This window comes from Pseudophryne corroboree, chromosome 8, assembly GCF_028390025.1.
Source record: "Pseudophryne corroboree isolate aPseCor3 chromosome 8, aPseCor3.hap2, whole genome shotgun sequence".
Lineage (NCBI taxonomy): Eukaryota > Metazoa > Chordata > Amphibia > Anura > Myobatrachidae > Pseudophryne > Pseudophryne corroboree.
In genome coordinates, this window is record NC_086451.1 from 394,377,962 (window position 1) to 394,395,770 (window position 17,809).

General features: G+C 45.9%; 1 protein-coding gene across 8 annotated transcripts in view; it reads right to left on the bottom strand.

The window, feature by feature from the left end:
* The window catches only part of LOC134949257 (cytochrome P450 2F3-like), a 266,609-nt gene that overhangs the window by 11,723 nt on the left and 237,077 nt on the right, over nucleotides 1–17,809 (bottom strand). The gene's annotated exons all lie outside the window — the stretch shown is intronic.

Sequence of the window (17,809 nt, forward strand, 5' to 3'; positions counted from 1 at the left end):
CACTGACGACACAGAGGTAGGTACAGCCGTGGCCTACCGTACTGCTGCTTAGTGCTTATATATATAATATACTGTATAACGGACCTGGTGGACACTGTCAGCAGACTGCTAAACTAGTATGAAGAAAGAAAAAAAAAACACCACAGGTATACAATGTAGATGGATGGATAGTGTAGTATTACTTATACTTATGGACGACGAGTGCACTGACGACACAGAGGTAGGTACAGCCGTGGCCTACCGTACTGCTGCTTAGTGCTTATATATATAATATACTGTATAACGGACCTGGTGGACACTGTCAGCAGACTGCTAAACAAACTAGCATGAAGAAAGAAAGAAAAAACACCACAGTGTTTTTCAGGCAGACAAACGTATACTGGACTGGTGGTCACTGTCAGCAAAACTGTGCACTGTACTCCTGCTATAGCTGCTCCCCAGTCCCCACAATTAGGCAGTGTGAGCAGAGCAGTGCACTCAGCACAGATATATCATGCAGCAGTGCAGCACACTGAGTGAGCACAGCCACAGATATGGTGGAGAGTTTTTTTTTTCAGGCAGAGAAACAAAGGATTAAAATCACTGGTGGTATAATCAAAACCCTGCACTGTACTCCCTAACAGCTGCTCCCCGTCCCCAATCCTCCCCACAATTATAACAATGTCACTCTTAGTCTTTTCTATTACGGAGAGGACGCCAGCCACGTCCTCTCCCTATCAATCTCAATGCACGTGTGAAAATGGCGATGACGCGCGGCTCCTTATATAGAATCCGAGTCTCGCGAGAATCCGACAGCGGGATGATGACGTTCGGGCGCGCTCGGGTTAACCGAGCAAGGCGGGAGGATCCGAGTCGCTCGGACCCGTGTAAAAAAAAGGTGAAGTTCGGGCGGGTCGGATTCCGAGGAACCGAACCCGCTCATCACTAATATATATATATATATATATATATATATACACCCACACACAAAAAAAAGTATATGTAACAATACATTACACACAGGAAATTGCGTGCCGCAAATTTATCCAAGGTTAGTTTGGTTAGGTGGTTTTATCGCTGTATTATCATACATACATACATACATATAAATATAAACATATGCTGTGTACACACACATACTCTCTCTTTCCTACAGCAGCTGCGTGTTGTAGATGGGGAGGAGAGCAGGCATGATTTTACTAAGCCCTGCCCCCTAAATTTGTGTGTCTATCAGAAGGGGCGGGGCCAAAAAAAAAATCTCAATTCTAGCGAACGTGCTTCATATTGGCTCCAGCCCCTCCCCATTAACCTACGAATTGCTTCAATTTGTCTGAGGGGGCGGGGCTTAGTAATATCATGCTCTCTCTCTCTGTCATCTGTCAGAGGGGGTTCCGGGTACTCAGAAACCCCCCTGTGCATGCGTTACTGAAAGAAGGCCACCATCTGGACAATATCATATTCAAAACCAATTGAAGTAAACTGTATACCATGCACTTTTAGATTATGTACTAAAATTCTGAATAGCATTTACCATACTTTTTTTTAACCTTCAAAACTGGGAAGTTCTTTTTGCGTAACCCTCAGAGGCGGAACTACCACCAGTGCAACCAGTGCATTGCACTGGGGCCTGCCTCTGTCCAGGGGCCCAAAGCATGTAATGAGTCAAACTGACTCATTACATGCCGCTGTGTGCTGCGCACAGCCCCCGGAGAGAGGAGAGGAGCAGCGGAACGGGGGGGGGGGGGGGGGGGTAGTGAAGGAGGGAGCCGCAGCAGCGCTTTGTTACTGGTGGAGGCGCTGCTGCCCCTCTGCTTCACTATAGGCTGTCTTCCGAGAACAACCTATAGTGAAGCAGAGGGGCAGCAGCAGCAGCGCCTCCACCAATAACACAGCACTGCTGCGGCTCCCTCCTCCACCTCCCTCCTCCTCCTTCTCTCCAGCCCGGGAATCGTCTGACGCTGCACCGAGGAGCCTGAGCCAGCGGAGAGGGTAAGTATCATTCTTCTTTCTTTCTGTCTCTTTCTTTCTGTCTCTTTCTTTCTTTGTTGAGACTGCCTGCCGCTATGTTTTAAAAATGGGGGACTGCCTGCCGCTATGTGTAAAAAGGGGGAATCTGCATGCCGCAATGTGTAAAAATGGGGAATCTGCCTGCCGCAATGTGTAAAAATGGGGGACTGCCTGCCGCAATGTGTAAAAAGGGGGAATCTGCCTGCCGCAATGTGTAAAAATGGGGGACTGCCTGCCGCAATGTGTAAACACGGGGGACTGCCTGCCGCAATGTGTAAAAATGGGGGACTGCCTGCCGCAATGTGTAAAAATTGGGAATCTGCCTGCCGCAATGTGTAAAAACGGGGGACTGCCTGTCGCAATGTGTAAAAATGGGGGACTGCTTGCTGCAATGTGTAAAAACGGGGGACTGCCTGCCGCAATGTGTAAAAATGGGGAATCTGCCTGCCGCAATGTGTAAAAATGGGGAACTGCCTGCCGCAATGTGTAAAAAGGGGGAATGTGCCTGCCGCAATGTGTAAAAATGGGGAATCTGCCTGCCGCAATGTGTAAAAATGGGGGGACTGCCTGCCGCAATGTGTAAAAACGGGGGACTGCCTGCCGCAATGTGTAAAAATGGGGAATCTGCCTGCCGCAATGTGTAAAAATGGGGGACTGCCTGCCGCAATGTGTAAAAACAGGGGACTGCCTGCCGCAATGTGTAAAAAGGGGGAATCTGCCTGCCGCAATGTGTAAAAGCAGGGACTGCCTGCCGCTATGTGTAAAAATGGGGAATCTGCCTGCCGTAATGTGTAAAAAGGGGGACGCTGTCTGCCGTAATGTGTAACAAGGGCACGCTGTCTGCCGTAATGTGTAAAAAGGGGACGCTGTCTGCCATTATGTGTAAAAAGTGCACGCTGTCTGCCGTTATGTGTAAAAAGTGCACGCTGTCTGCCGTAATGTGTAAAAAGGGGGACGCTGTCTGCCGTTATGTGTAAAAAGTATACGCTGTCTGCCGCTATGTGTAACAAGGGCACGCTGTCTGCCGTTATGTGTAAAAAGGGGACGCTGTCTGCCGTTATGTGTAAAAAGTGCACACTGTCTGCCGTAATGTGTAAAAAGGGGGATGCTGTCTGCCGTAATGTGTAAAAAGAGGACGCTGTCTGCCGTAATGTGTAAAAAGAGGAATCTGTCCGCTGTAAGGTGTAAAAGGGTCTCTACCTGGTGTAGTGGTGCTACTGTGCAGCGTAATTTGAAGAATGGAGACTACTGTGCACCGTTTTATGAATTGGTATTATTTTGTGGCCACACCCCTTCCCCACGAAGCCACGCCACTATGTATTTTTGCGCGCGCCTACGGCGCGCACTGCCCCTGTTTTGCATGCGGGGGTGGGGCTCCGATGCCGTTTCTTGCACACAGTGCTAAAATGTCTAGTTACGGCACTGTTGCTAGGTATCCATTTCTCTGGCCCTGAGAAGGTCCCCCTCACCAGATCCTCTCCAGGGGTGAGGGGGTGGACTTGGATGGGATGTGGGGGAGGGGGCAAAGCATTTTGTCGCACCTGGGCCCACTGCTCGCTAGTTACACCACTGGTAACCCTGTATACTGTATATACATACAGCTGTCCTTTTACACCATATGGAGCGATTCCTGTGCTGTGCAATTTTTCCTCCATTGTGCTACTTTTTCCACATTTTCCATCTTAGTTTGCAAAGTGAAATGTGACATTTTCAAAGTGACATTTGCAAGTGATATGATACTTAGAATTAGTGCTGTGGCATAACTGAGTAGCAAAGTCCATGGCTACAGTATTTGGTGCAATATGCAGATGGGTGTATGTGGACTAGTGATGTGCACCGGCAATTTTTCGGGTTTTGTGTTTTGATTTTGGGTTCGGTTCCGCGGCCGTGTTTTGGGTTCGAACGAGTTTTGGCAAAACCTCACCGAAATTTTTTTGGCGGATTCGAGTGTTTTGGATTCGGGTGTTTTTTTCAAAAAACCCTAAAAAACAGCTTAAATCATAGAATTTGGGGGTCATTTTGATCCCATAGTATTATTAACCTCAATAACCATAATTTCCACTCATTTTCAGTCTATTCTGAACACATCACACCTCACAATATTATTTTTAGTCCTAAAATTTGCACCAAGGTCGCTGGATGACTAAGCTAAGCGACCCAAGTTGCCGACACAAACACCTGGCCCATCTAGGAGTGGCACTGCAGTGTCACGCAGGATGGCCCTTCAAAAAAATACTCCCCAAACAGCACATGACGCAAAGAAAAAAAGAGGCGTAATGAGGTAGCTGTGTGACTAAGATAAGCGACCCAAGTGGCCGACACAAACACCTGGCCCATCTAGGAGTGGCACTGCAGTGTCACGCAGGATGGCCCTTCAATAAAATACTCCCCAAACAGCACATGACGCAAAGAAAAAAAGAGGCGCAATGAGGTAGCTGTGTGACTAATCTAAGCGACCCTAGTGGCCGACACAAACACCTGGCCCATCTAGGAGTGGCACTGCAGTGTCACGCAGGATGGCCCTTCAAAAAATTACTCCCCAAACAGCACATGACGCAAAGAAAAAAAGAGGCGCAATGAGGTAGCTGTGTGACTAAGATAAGCGACCCAAGTGGCCGACACAAACACCTGGCCCATCTAGGAGTGGCACTGCAGTGTCACGCAGGATGGCCCTTCAAAAAAATACTCCCCAAACAGCACATGACGCAAAGAAAAAAAGAGGCGCAATGAGGTAGCTGTGTGACTAAGCTAAGCGACCCTAGTGGCCGACACAAACACCTGGCCCATCTAGGAGTGGCACTGCAGTGTCACGCAGGATGGCCCTTCAAAAAAATACTCCCCAAACAGCACATGACGCAAAGAAAAAAAGAGGCGCAATGAGGTAGCTGTGTGACTAAGCTAAGCGAGCCTAGTGGCCGACACAAACACCTGGCCCATCTTGGAGTGGCACTGCAGTGTCACGCAGGATGGCCCTTCAAAAAAATACTCCCCAAACAGCACATGACGCAAAGAAAAAAAGAGGCGCAATGAGGTAGCTGTGTGACTAAGATAAGCGACCCAAGTGGCCGACACAAACAACTGGCCCATCTAGGAGTGGCACTGCAGTGTCACGCAGGATGGCCCTTCAAAAAAATACTCCCCAAACAGCACATGACGCAAAGAAGAAAAAAAAGAGGCGCAATGAGGTAGCTGTGTGACTAAGATAAGCGACCCAAGTGGCCGACACAAACACCTGGCCCATCTAGGAGTGGCACTGCAGTGTCACGCAGGAAGGCCCTTCAAAAAAATACTCCCCAAACAGCACATGACGCAAAGAAAAATGAAAGAAAAAAGAGGTGCAAGATGGAATTGTCCTTGGGCCCTCCCACCCACCCTTATGTTGTATAAACAGGACATGCACACTTTAACGGACCCATCATTTCAGCGACAGGGTCTGCCACACGACTGTGACTGAAATGACTGGTTGGTTTGGGCCCCCACCAAAAAAGAAGCAATCAATCTCTCCTTGAACAAACTGGCTCTACGGAGGCAAGATGTCCACCTCATCATCATCGTCCGATTCATCACCCCTTTCACTGTGTACATCCCCCTCCTCACAGATTATTAATTCGTCCCCACTGGAATCCACCATCTCAGGTCCCCGTGTACTTTCTGGAGGCAATTGCTGCTGGTGAATGTCTCCACGGAGGAATTGATTATAATTCATTTTAATGAACATCATCTTCTCCACATTTTCTGGAAGTAACCTCGTACGCCGATTGCTGACAAGGTGAGCGGCGGCACTAAACAATCTCTTTCGGAGTACACACTGGAGGGAGGGCAACTTAGGTAGAATAAAGCCAGTTTTTGCAAGGGCCTCCAAATTGCCTTTTTCCTGCTAGTATACGTACGGACTGTCTGACGTGCCTACTTGGATGCGGTCACTCATATAATCCTCCACCATTCTTTCAATGGTGACAGAATCATATGCAGTGACAGTAGACGACATGTCAGTAATCGTTGGCAGGTCCTTCAGTCCGGACCAGATGTCAGCACTCGCTCCAGACTGCCCTGCATCACCGCCAGCGGGTGGGCTCGGAATTCTTAGCCTTTTCCTCGCACCTCCAGTTGCAGGAGAATGTGAAGGAGGAGCTGTTGACGGGTCGCGTTCCGCTTGACTTGACAATTTTCTCACCAGCAGGTCTTTGAACCTCTGCAGACTTGTGTCTGCCGGAAAGAGAGATACAACGTAGGTTTTAAATCTAGGATCGAGCACGGTGGCCAAAATGTAGTGCTCTGATTTCAACAGATTGACCACCCGTGAATCCTGGTTAAGCGAATGAAGGGCTCCATCCACAAGTCCCACATACCTAGCGGAATCGCTCTGTTTTAGCTCCTCCTTCAATGCCTCCAGCTTCTTCTGCAAAAGCCTGATGAGGGGAATGACCTGACTTCAGTGGCAGTGTCTGAACTGACTTCACGTGTGGCAAGTTCAAAAGGTTGCAGAACCTTGCACAACGTTGAAATCATTCTCCACTGAGCTTGAGACAGGTGCATTCCACCTCCTTTGCCTATATCGTGGGCAGATGTATAGGCTTGAATGGCCTTTTGCTGCTCCTCCATCCTCTGAAGCATATAGAGGGTTGAATTCCACCTCGTTACCACCTCTTGCTTCAGATGATGGCAGTGCAGGTTCAGGTGTTTTTGGTGGTGCTCCAGCCTTCTGTACGCGGTGCCTGTACGCCGAAAGTGGCCCGCAATTCTTCTCTTGCACGCCCCTGTCGTTTTTTAAATAATTCTGCACCACCAAATTCAAGGTATGTGCAAAACATGGGACGTGCTGGAATTTGCCCAGATGTAATGCACGCACAATATTGCTGGCGTTGTCCGATGCCACAAATCCCCTGGAGAGTCCAATTGGGGTAAGCCATTCTGCGATGATCTTCCTCAGTTGCCGTAAGAGGTTCTCAGCTGTGTGCGTATTCTGGAAAGCGGTGATACAAAGCATAGCCTGTCTAGGAACGAGTTGGCGTTTGCGAGATGCTGCTACTGGTGCCGCCGCTGCTGTTCTTGCAGCGGGAGGCAATACATCTACCCAGTGGGCTGTCACAGTCATGTAGTCCTGAGTCTGCCCTGCTCCACTTGTCCACATGTCCGTGGTTAAGTGGACATTGGGTACAACTGCATTTTTTAGGACACTGGTGACTCTTTTTCTGACATCTGTGTACATTCTCGGTATCGCCTGCCTAGAGAAATGGAACCTAGATGGTATTTGGTACCGGGGACACAGTACCTCAATCAAGTCTATAGTTGGCTCTGAAGTAACGATGGATACCGGAACCATGTTTCTCACCGCCCAGGCTGCCAAGGCCTCAGTTATCCGCTTTGCAGCAGGATGACTGCTGTGATATTTCATCTTCCTCGCAAAGGACTGTTGGACAGTCAATTGCTTACTGGAAGTAGTACAAGTGGTCTTCCGACTTCCCCTCTGGGATGACCATCGACTCCCAGCAGCAACAACAGCAGCGCTAGCAGCAGTAGGCGTTACTCTCAAGGATGCATCGGAGGAATCCCAGGCAGGAGAGGACTCGTCAGACTAGCCAGTGACATGGCCTGCAGGACTATTGGCTTTCCTGGGTAAGGAGGAAATTGATACTGAGGGAGTTGGTGGTGTGGTTTGCGTGAGCTTGGTTACAAGAGGAAGGGATTTACTGGTCAGTGGACTGCTTCCGCTGTCGCCCAAAGTTTTTGAACTTGTCACTGACTTATGATGAATGCGCTGCAGGTGACGTATAAGGGAGGATGTTCCGAGGTGGTTAACGTCCTTACCCCTACTTATTACAGCTTGACAAAGGCAACACACGGCTTGACACCTGTTGTCCGCATTTGTGTTGAAATAATTCCACACCGAAGAGCTGATTTTTTTTTGTATTTTGACCAGGCATGTCAATGGCCATATTCCTCCCACGGACAACAGGTGTCTCCCTGGGTGCCTGACTTAAACAAACCACCTTCAGAATCCTCCATGTTAATTTCCTCCCCAGCGCCAGCAACACCCATATCCTCATCCTGGTGTACTTCAACACTGACATCTTCAATTTGACTATCAGGAACTGGACTGTGGGTGCTCCTTCCAGCACTTGCAGGGGGCGTGCAAATGGTGGAAGGCGCAAGCTCTTCCCGTCCAGTGTTGGGAAGGTCAGGCATCGCAACCGACACAATTGGACTCTCCTTTGGGATTTGTGATTTCGAAGAACGCACAGTTCTTTGCTGTGCTTTTGCCAGCTTAAGTCTTTTCATTTTTCTAGCGAGAGGCTGAGTGCTTCCATCCTCATGTGAAGCTGAACCACTAGCCATGAACATAGGCCAGGGCCTCAGCCGTTCGTAAATGGCATATTGGCAAGTTTACGCTTCTCCTCAGACGCTTTTAATTTTGATTTTTGGGTCATTTTTTTACTGATCTTTTGTGTTTTGGATTTTACATGCTCTGTACTATGACATTGGGCATCGGCCTTGGCAGACGACGTTGATGGCATTTCATCGTCTCAGCCATGACTAGTGGCAGCAGCTTCAGCACGAGGTGGAAGTGGATCTTGATCTTTCCCTATTTTTTTAACCTCCACATTTTTGTTCTCCATATTTTAATGCGCACATCTAAAAGACACCACAGGTATACAATGTAGATGGATGGATATACTACTAGTATACTTTATGTATGACGATGAGTGACGACACAGAGGTAGGTACAGCAGTGGCCTACCGTACTGCTATATACAGTATAATGGACCTGGTGGACACTGTCAGCAGACTGCATTTATAGTATAAAGAAAAAAAGACACCACAGGTATACAATGTAGATGGATGGATATACTACTAGTATACTTTATGTATGACGACGAGTGACGACACAGAGGTAGGTACAGCGGTTGCCTACCGTACTGCTATATACAGTATAATGGACCTGGTGGACACTGTCAGCAGACTGCGTTTATAGTATAAAGAAAAAAAGACACCACAGGTATACAATGTAGATGGATGGATATACTACTAGTATACTTTATGTATGACGACGAGTGATGACACAGAGGTAGGTACAGCAGTGGCCTACCGTACTGCTATATACAGTATAATGGACCTGGTGGACACTGTCAGCAGACTGCGTTTATAGTATAAAGAAAAAAAGACACCACAGGTATACAATGTAGATGGATGGATATACTACTAGTATACTTTATGTATGACGACGAGTGACGACACAGAGGTAGGTACAGCAGTGGCCTACCGTACTGCTATATACAGTATAATGGACCTGGTGGACACTGTCAGCAGACTGCGTTTATAGTATAAAGAAAAAAAGACACCACAGGTATACACTGTAGATGGATGGATATACTACTAGTATACTTTATGTATGACGACGAGTGACGACACAGAGGTAGGTACAGCAGTGGCCTACCGTACTGCTATATACAGTATAATGGACCTGGTGGACACTGTCAGCAGACTGCGTTTATAGTATAAAGAAAAAAAGACACCACAGGTATACAATGTAGATGGATGGATATACTACTAGTATACTTTATGTATGACGACGAGTGACGACACAGAGGTAGGTACAGCGGTGGCCTACCGTACTGCTATATACAGTATAATGGACCTGGTGGACACTGTCAGCAGACTGCGTTTATAGTATAAAGAAAAAAAGACACCACAGGTATACAATGTAGATGGATGGATATACTACTAGTATACTTTATGTATGACGACGAGTGACGACACAGAGGTAGGTACAGCAGTGGCCTACCGTACTGCTATATACAGTATAATGGACCTGGTGGACACTGTCAGCAGACTGCGTTTATAGTATAAAGAAAAAAAGACACCACAGGTATACAATGTAGATGGATGGATATACTACTAGTATACTTTATGTATGACGACGAGTGACGACACAGAGGTAGGTACAGCAGTGGCCTACCGTACTGCTATATACAGTATAATGGACCTGGTGGACACTGTCAGCAGACTGCGTTTATAGTATAAAGAAAAAAAGACACCACAGGTATACAATGTAGATGGATGGATATACTACTAGTATACTTTATGTATGACGACGAGTGACGACACAGAGGTAGGTACAGCAGTGGCCTACCGTACTGCTATATACAGTATAATGGACCTGGTGGACACTGTCAGCAGACTGCATTTATAGTATAAAGAAAAAAAGACACCACAGGTATACAATGTAGATGGATGGATATACTACTAGTATACTTTATGTATGACGACGAGTGACGACACAGAGGTAGGTACAGCAGTGGCCTACCGTACTGCTATATACAGTATAATGGACCTAGTGGACACTGTCAGCAGACTGCGTTTATAGTATAAAGAAAAAAAGACACCACAGGAGTGTTTTTCAGGCAGACAAACGTATACTGGTGGTCACTGTCAGCAAAACTCTGCACTGTACTCCTGCTATAGCTGCTCCCCAGACTCCCCCACAATTAAGCAGTGTGAGCACTCAGCACAGTCAGATATATCATGCAGCACACTAAGGCTGAGCACAGATATGGTATGGAGCGTTTTTTTCAGGCAGAGAACGGATAAAAAAAAACTAGCAAAACTCTGCACTGTACTCCTCCTGTCCTAACAGCTGCTCCCCAATCCTCCCCACAATAAGCTAAGCAGTAGCAATCAATCAGATCAACTAACTCTAAGGCTCTATAACTAAACGGAGAGGACGCCAGCCACGTCCTCTCCCTATCAATCTCAATGCACGTGTGAAAATGGCGGCGACGCGCGGCTGCTTATATAGAATCCGAATCTCGCGAGAATCCGACAGCGGGATGATGACGTTCGGGCGCGCTCGGGTTAACCGAGCCATACGGGAGAATCCGAGTATGGCTCGGACCCGTCTAAAAAGGGTGAAGTTCGGGGGGGTTCGGTTTCTCGGAAACCGAACCCGCTCATCACTAATGTGGACACATCTGTATATATCTATATACTATATATATATATATATATATATATATATACACTGCTCAAAAAAATAAAGGGAACACTAAAATAACACATCCTAGATCTGAATGAATGAAATATTCTAATTAAATACTTTGTTCTTTATATAGTTGAATGTGCTGACAACAAAATCACACAAAAATTATCAATGGAAATCAAATTTATTAACCCATGGAGGTCTGGAATTGGAGTCACACTCAAAATTTAAGTGGAAAAACACACTACAGGCTGATCCAACTTTGATGTAATGTCCTTAAAACAAGTCAAAATGAGGCTCAGTAGTGTGTGTGTGTGGCCTCCACGTGCCTATATGACCTCCCTACAATGCCTGGGCATGCTCCTGATGAGGTGGCAGATGGTCTACTGAGGGATCTCCTCCCAGACCTGGAATAAAGCATCTGCCAACTCCTGGACAGTCTGTGGTGCAACGTGGCGTTGGTGGATGGAGCGAGACATGATGTCCCAGATGTGCTTAATTGGATTCAGGTCTGGGGAATGGGCGGGCCAGTCCATAGCATCAATGCCTTCGTCTTGCAGGAACTTCTGACACACTCCAGCCACATGAGGTCTACCATTGTCTTGCATTAGGAGGAACCAAGGGCCAACCGCACCAGCATATGGTCTCACAAGGGTCTGAGGATCTCATCTCGGTACCTAATGGCAGTCAGGCTACCTCCGGCGAGCACATGGAGGGCTGTGCGGCCCCCCAAAGAAATGCCACCCCACACCATTACTGACCCACTGCCAAACCGGTCATGCTGGAGGATGTTGCAGGCAGCAGAACGTTCTCCTTTGCATCTCCAGACTCTGTCACGTCTGTCACATGTGCTCAGTGAGAACCTGTTTTCATCTGTTAAGAGCACAGGGCGCCAGTGGCGTATTTGCCAATCTTGGTGTTCTTTGGCAAATGCCAAACGTCCTGCACGGTGTTGGGCTGTAAGCACAACCCCCACCTGTGGACGTCGGGCCCTCATAACACCCTCGTGGAGTCTGTTTCTGATCGTTTGAGTAGACACATGCACATTTGTGGCTTGCTGGAGGTCATTTTGCAGGGCTCTGGCAGTGCTCCTCCTGTTCCTCCTTGCACAAAGGCGAGATAGCGGTTCTGCTGCTGGGTTGTTGCCCTCCTACGGCCTCCTCCACATCTCCTGATGTACTGGCCTGTCTCCTGGTAGCGCCTCCATGCTCTGGACACTACGCTGACAGACACAGCAAACCTTCTTGCCACAGCTCGCATTGATGTGCCATCCTGGATGAGCTGCACTACCTGAGCCACTTGTGTGGGTTGTAGACTCCGTCTCATGCTACCACTAGAGTGAAAGCACCGCCACCTTTCAAAAGTGACCAAAACATCAGCCAGAAAGCATAGGAGCTGAGAAGTGGTCTGTGGTAACCACCTGCAGAACAACTCCTTTATTGGTGGTGTCTTGCTAATTGCCTATAATTTCCACCTGCTGTCTATTCCATTTGCACAACAGCATGTGAAATTGATTGTCAATCAGTGTTGCTTCCTAAGTGGACAGTTTGATTTCACAGAAGCGTAATTGACTTGGAGTTACATTGTGTTGTTTAAGTGTTCCCTTTATTTTTTTGAGCAGTGTATATATATATATATATATAGGGCTGTGCCTGTATGTACACTTGTCGCCTTGATATGGAATAAATCTTCTTAGTTTTCTCATCTAAACCGTGAGTGCTGGCTTGTTTTGCTTTTTCCAATGAGCTGGAAAAGCGAGTGCCTTTATGTTATATTACTGCCTTGCACCATCTATTCATTTTGTACTATGGTTTTGAGTGCTGTCATTTTTGCTCTTTTATATATATATATATATATATATATACATACATATATATACTGTATATGTATATATGTGTGTGTAAGTATAGCAGGCGAGGTTAGGTTCAGGTACCACCCGGGGGGGTTAGGCTTAGGCTGCGGGGAGGGGGGTTTGGGTTAGGCACCACCGGGGGGAGGTTAGGCGTAGGCACTAAGGGGGGAGGGTTAGGCACCACCGGGGAAGGATAGGCACTGAGGGGGGAGGTTAGGGTTAGGATGCGGGAAGGGAGGGTTAGGGGGTAGGGGAGAGGGGAGAACATACTTAACTCACCCATGTAAAAATTTCACAGATCGGGATACCGGCGTTGGTATTGTGACCCCTGGCATCCTGTCCGGTGATCATTCATACTGAAGTGTGTGTGTGTGTGTGTGTGTGTGTGTGTGTGTGTGTGTGTGTGTGTGTGTATAAAAGAGTGGAGAGTGCACAAATCGTGAGTAGGAATAAACACCTTTACTTGTAATAATGTTCAATATACCAGGCATTAATCAGAACTTATACAGTAATCATGTCACCACACAGGCAAGTGTTTGTACTGAGCATAAGAGCTGATTCATACCTACTACAGTATTAAGCCTTGAGCCTTCAATCAAAGTAGGGCCATGGATCTGTCACTACCTCTGGGTGATGGTGGAATACAGTTAATGATTTTGATTTGAAGAGTAGCCAACCCGTGCTAAATTCCTTAATGTGTTAAGGTTCTGACTCACTCAGCTCTTTACCATTAATAGATGGCCAAACAATGTAAGGGCATCCTCCCCTTATATTATTGGCTGGTTTTACTCACATCCAGCAAACCACAAGGGCAACATACTGTATAAAGTAAACAACAAACTTGCTGGTGCAAAATAAGATGTGTCTAATGGAAAATCTTTTTCTCAAATAGGGATGCACAAAAGAACTTCTGGTTTCAAGGTATCTACAGGTAGTAGATTTAATATAGCTACAACAGCCCATTTTTTACTCAAAACTTTCTGGGAGTAGCTGGATACATTTTAGATATTTCATTATAAACAACCCAATTTTACTGTTCTGTGCTCTTTTGTAGCATAGCATCATTGTAGAACCTTTGAGGACAGGTAATTCAGCATTCTCGCTACTGCTAGCTATACATTTTTAGCAGTCCTGGTGGTCCAGGGACTCGGAGAGACATAGGTCTTCACCCAGGTAAACCTGTTGGTTTTTACTTCTCTTATTTTATTTTGTAACGTGTGTTGTTGGTATAGCCAGGACTTTAGCCTTGGCATCCAGTAGGTCGCTGGTATTGTGTCCTCTGTAAGAGAATTGTATCAACTTGTCCATCACAGAATTAGCTTTTATTGTGTCATTTGTTATCCAAAGCACCCTCAAAAACTGTGAGAATGACCACAATGTGACGGCTATTTGCTCTCAGTATAGTGTTTCTATATGTGTTTTTTGTAAATGGCAGTGTATAGCACAGTGTCATCCATAGTTACAAGAACATCTAGACCAGGGGTGTCAAACTCGTGAACCGTATGCGGCCCCTATCGCATTATTTTGCGGCCCGCAGGCAGGTGTCATTATGCGGCCCGCTGGCAGGGCTCCTTATGAGAGGGGATGATGTAACTCTTTGATGTACAGTAGATCATGGTAGATGCTTGTAACACTGTGACTTCCGACGGAGACTGTCATAATCTACTGCACATCAAAGAGTTACTGTACATCAGCAGATGGAGGCGAGGGGACTCGGATGCAGTGTGGGTGGATGGAGGCTGCTCTGTCCCTCCCTCTGTGACTCTAACTCAGCTGCCACTTTCACACCATGCGCCGGGCTCTCGTGCCTCCCAGTGTGCCCTCTCCCTGTTTGGCTTCCTACTGCTCTGCTCTGTGCCCAGTCAATGTCTCCCTCAGTCCCTTTCGCTGCTCAGTCTCCAACTCTGCCCAGGGCTGATCCCCAGATATGACATATTCACAGCTGAGAGGATGTATGTGTGGGACTGACTACCTGCTATCAATGCATTGTGTTCTGCCCAGGAGTGGTGGCAGGGGGCAAGTGAATGGGTGAGGGGGAAGGTGAAAGGGTAAGGGAGGCAGGTGATTGGGTGAGGATGGCAGGGGGCAGGTGAATGGGTGAGGATGGCAGGGGCCAGGTGATTGGCTGAGGGTGGCACATACTTGACCTGACAGAGATATATATATATATATATATATATATATATATATATATATATATAAAAAATAACTCTATCTCTTTCTTACAGCCCACACAAGACTTGGTGCTCAATAATTTGGCCCAGTTGTAATTCTGAGTTTGACATTCCTGATCTAGACAATGGATTTGTGTGTTACTGATTTCTCAGATAAATTGAATGTTTCCATCGTGAGTGCAAATCAGAAGCATTGCTTCTGTAAATTCTACTTTTGTACCTGTCCAGATAATAAACAGGTCATCTATATACTGTACCTGATGCAGAAATGTATTTTTTTTTAAATAATGGGATAAAGAGACTGAATTCCGCCTGAAACTTATTCAGTGCCAATTTAGAGCCCTAATTATGATCAGTTCTAGTAATTGTAAAACAAAGGTAACATCTGGGCCTTGGTAGTTAATGTTTATTCGTAGTAGCCTATGAGTTGCTTCGACTCCTGCGTAATGGGGAATGTTTATATAGATGGTTGTTACGTCTAAAGTGAAGAGTAAACAATGTGGTGGAAGGGGAACTATTATTTGGGTCCAGGTGACCAGCTGTAGATAATAATAATAATAATAATAATAATAATAATTTTTATTTGTATAAAAGAGCATTTGTATAGTGCTCTTCCTCCAATAGGCATGAAGGCCTATTGGAACAAATAGTATGAACATAGGCCCTAACTCAGAGTTGGCCGCTAATGTGACCACATTGCAGTTTGCCATACAACAGCAAACTGCGCACATGCAGCAGCCAAAGGATGTGTCCGCAAGATGATTGACAGTGGCAGACGTCAGAAGGGTCATCGATACAGCGTTGCAGTGGCGTGTCAGACAAAATGGGTGGCTTTTGCGAGCATTTTTGGGGTTGCTGCGGGACTTCACATGCAACAGCTCCAATAATAAAATTTTTGTCAGACCACCTGCCAAAGCAGCCAGGCTGCGCAGGCAGGGGTTGACTCTAAATCAATGCATCTGCAATTAAATTGCGGACACATCGTGAGGTGGCGCCACACATGCTAGGTGACCTTGTCCTGTGCTGGGTGGCCTCCAGCATGTAAGAAGATGGATGCAGACCTTGCTGCATATACAACGATCTGTGTCCATCTCGTAATAACCCCCATAATGCAGTATAGAAACTATGGTCATAATAAAGAGGTTTAGCATTGCGTTAAATATAGAGACCATAGAGAAAATGCAAAGGGTGTTGCAGCCATTTTGGGTCATCAGTTGCAAGGATATTTCATTCTGCCCATGAAGGATATAGGTGAAGTTAACATTTTACAGTAGGTGCACTACAGGGGATTACACTAGGTAGGATAGGCAATGCTTGGAACTGATGATACATAATGGGAGAGATAGAAATACTAGGTGAGGTCCTTGCACGTTCATCAAAACCATGCACTTTTGATTCTACACAGAGCACCAGGCTTGGTGGCCATCTTGGGCGCACCACGTTGGTTACAAAGTGCGCATAAGTTCTACATGGAGATAAGACATAAGGATAAACTGAACAATGAATTAACAGGATACCTTCTGCATAAATGATTTGGTGTGTTGCTCATCCTGCCCTCACAGAACCCACTGAGTCAGCCATCTAAGGTGCGCAACATAGGTTACTGTGGGCAGGACCAAAATTCACAGAAGTTTAAAAGGCAGTGGGGAATTAGAGAAAAGACACAGAACAGTTGAGGTGAAGTCCATGATGCGGTAGTAAGGAGAGATAGTAGGTGGCAATATCTGCATAGGGCATTTACAAGTAGAACAGAATGTAAGCAGAAATCAACAATAGTTCTGGATTAATCTGTTGCAAACAACAAATTGAGCAAATGGCATAAAGCAGAATGCTAAATCATGTGTACAAAACCAGTGAGTATCATAGAGATGAGTCCAGTAATATGGACAAGCAGGCCAAAGTCCAAATTCAATTCAAACTCAGGTTTTAACTCCATCCTTAAGATGACATGTGGTGGGTTCCAGGTTGTTATTTATTTGTAGTAGATAGACCCTCAGGCAGAAACTAAGTCTACCAGGTTGATTCTTCAAATTTTTATGAATTTTAGGAATGGCGTAAAGAATGAGAGTGATAAGCCATTCTCCTAATAGGGCTTTACATGTAGAGGGAGGAATGTGTTTGTAATCTTTGTTCTAGCATTCTATCAATCTTAGTTTTAAATGATGGAGTCAGATCTGGTGACAGTTCATGATATAACTCAGTGTTGGATAACTGTGTATACATCTCATTATTGTACTAAAAAAACTCATGGGCTACTATTCACCAATCCTTGTCAGCCTGTCGTATTACAATATCTGTGTATTTGCTCAAGATCTTGAGGATGGTCTTTTTCCTTTTTATAAGTCAGAGTAATGAAGGAGGAAGCTTTGCTCTGCTTCCCTGCTGATGTGTTGAGCATGCAGGTCAAACACTTAATTGAAGCATTGTTGGAAACAGGATTGATGGCTGACTGTTGACAGATTGAGGATGGCCAAACTGAGGTATTAGGGAATTGTGAGGCATCAAAGTGCTCTTTAAGTTTGAGCTGATTATTAAGATGTGTCAAATGATGTTGGCACTAAAAATTGTCAAAATTAGTAGAGGGGATGTTTGACAATCCTTTATTGAGAACAATCAGTTCATTACCTGTGAGGGTTCTAGATGACAGATTATATACCGTACTGGACCATCTTGTGTATTTTCTGCCTCATATGGTGCTGCCCTCTGTGAGTTCTGGCTCTTTTATAAACCCACCTTTAGCACTAGCCTAGATATTGATATACATATATAAATGGTGTCGGCACTTCAAAACATAGTAACATTGCATGCCGTGGTGCTCAC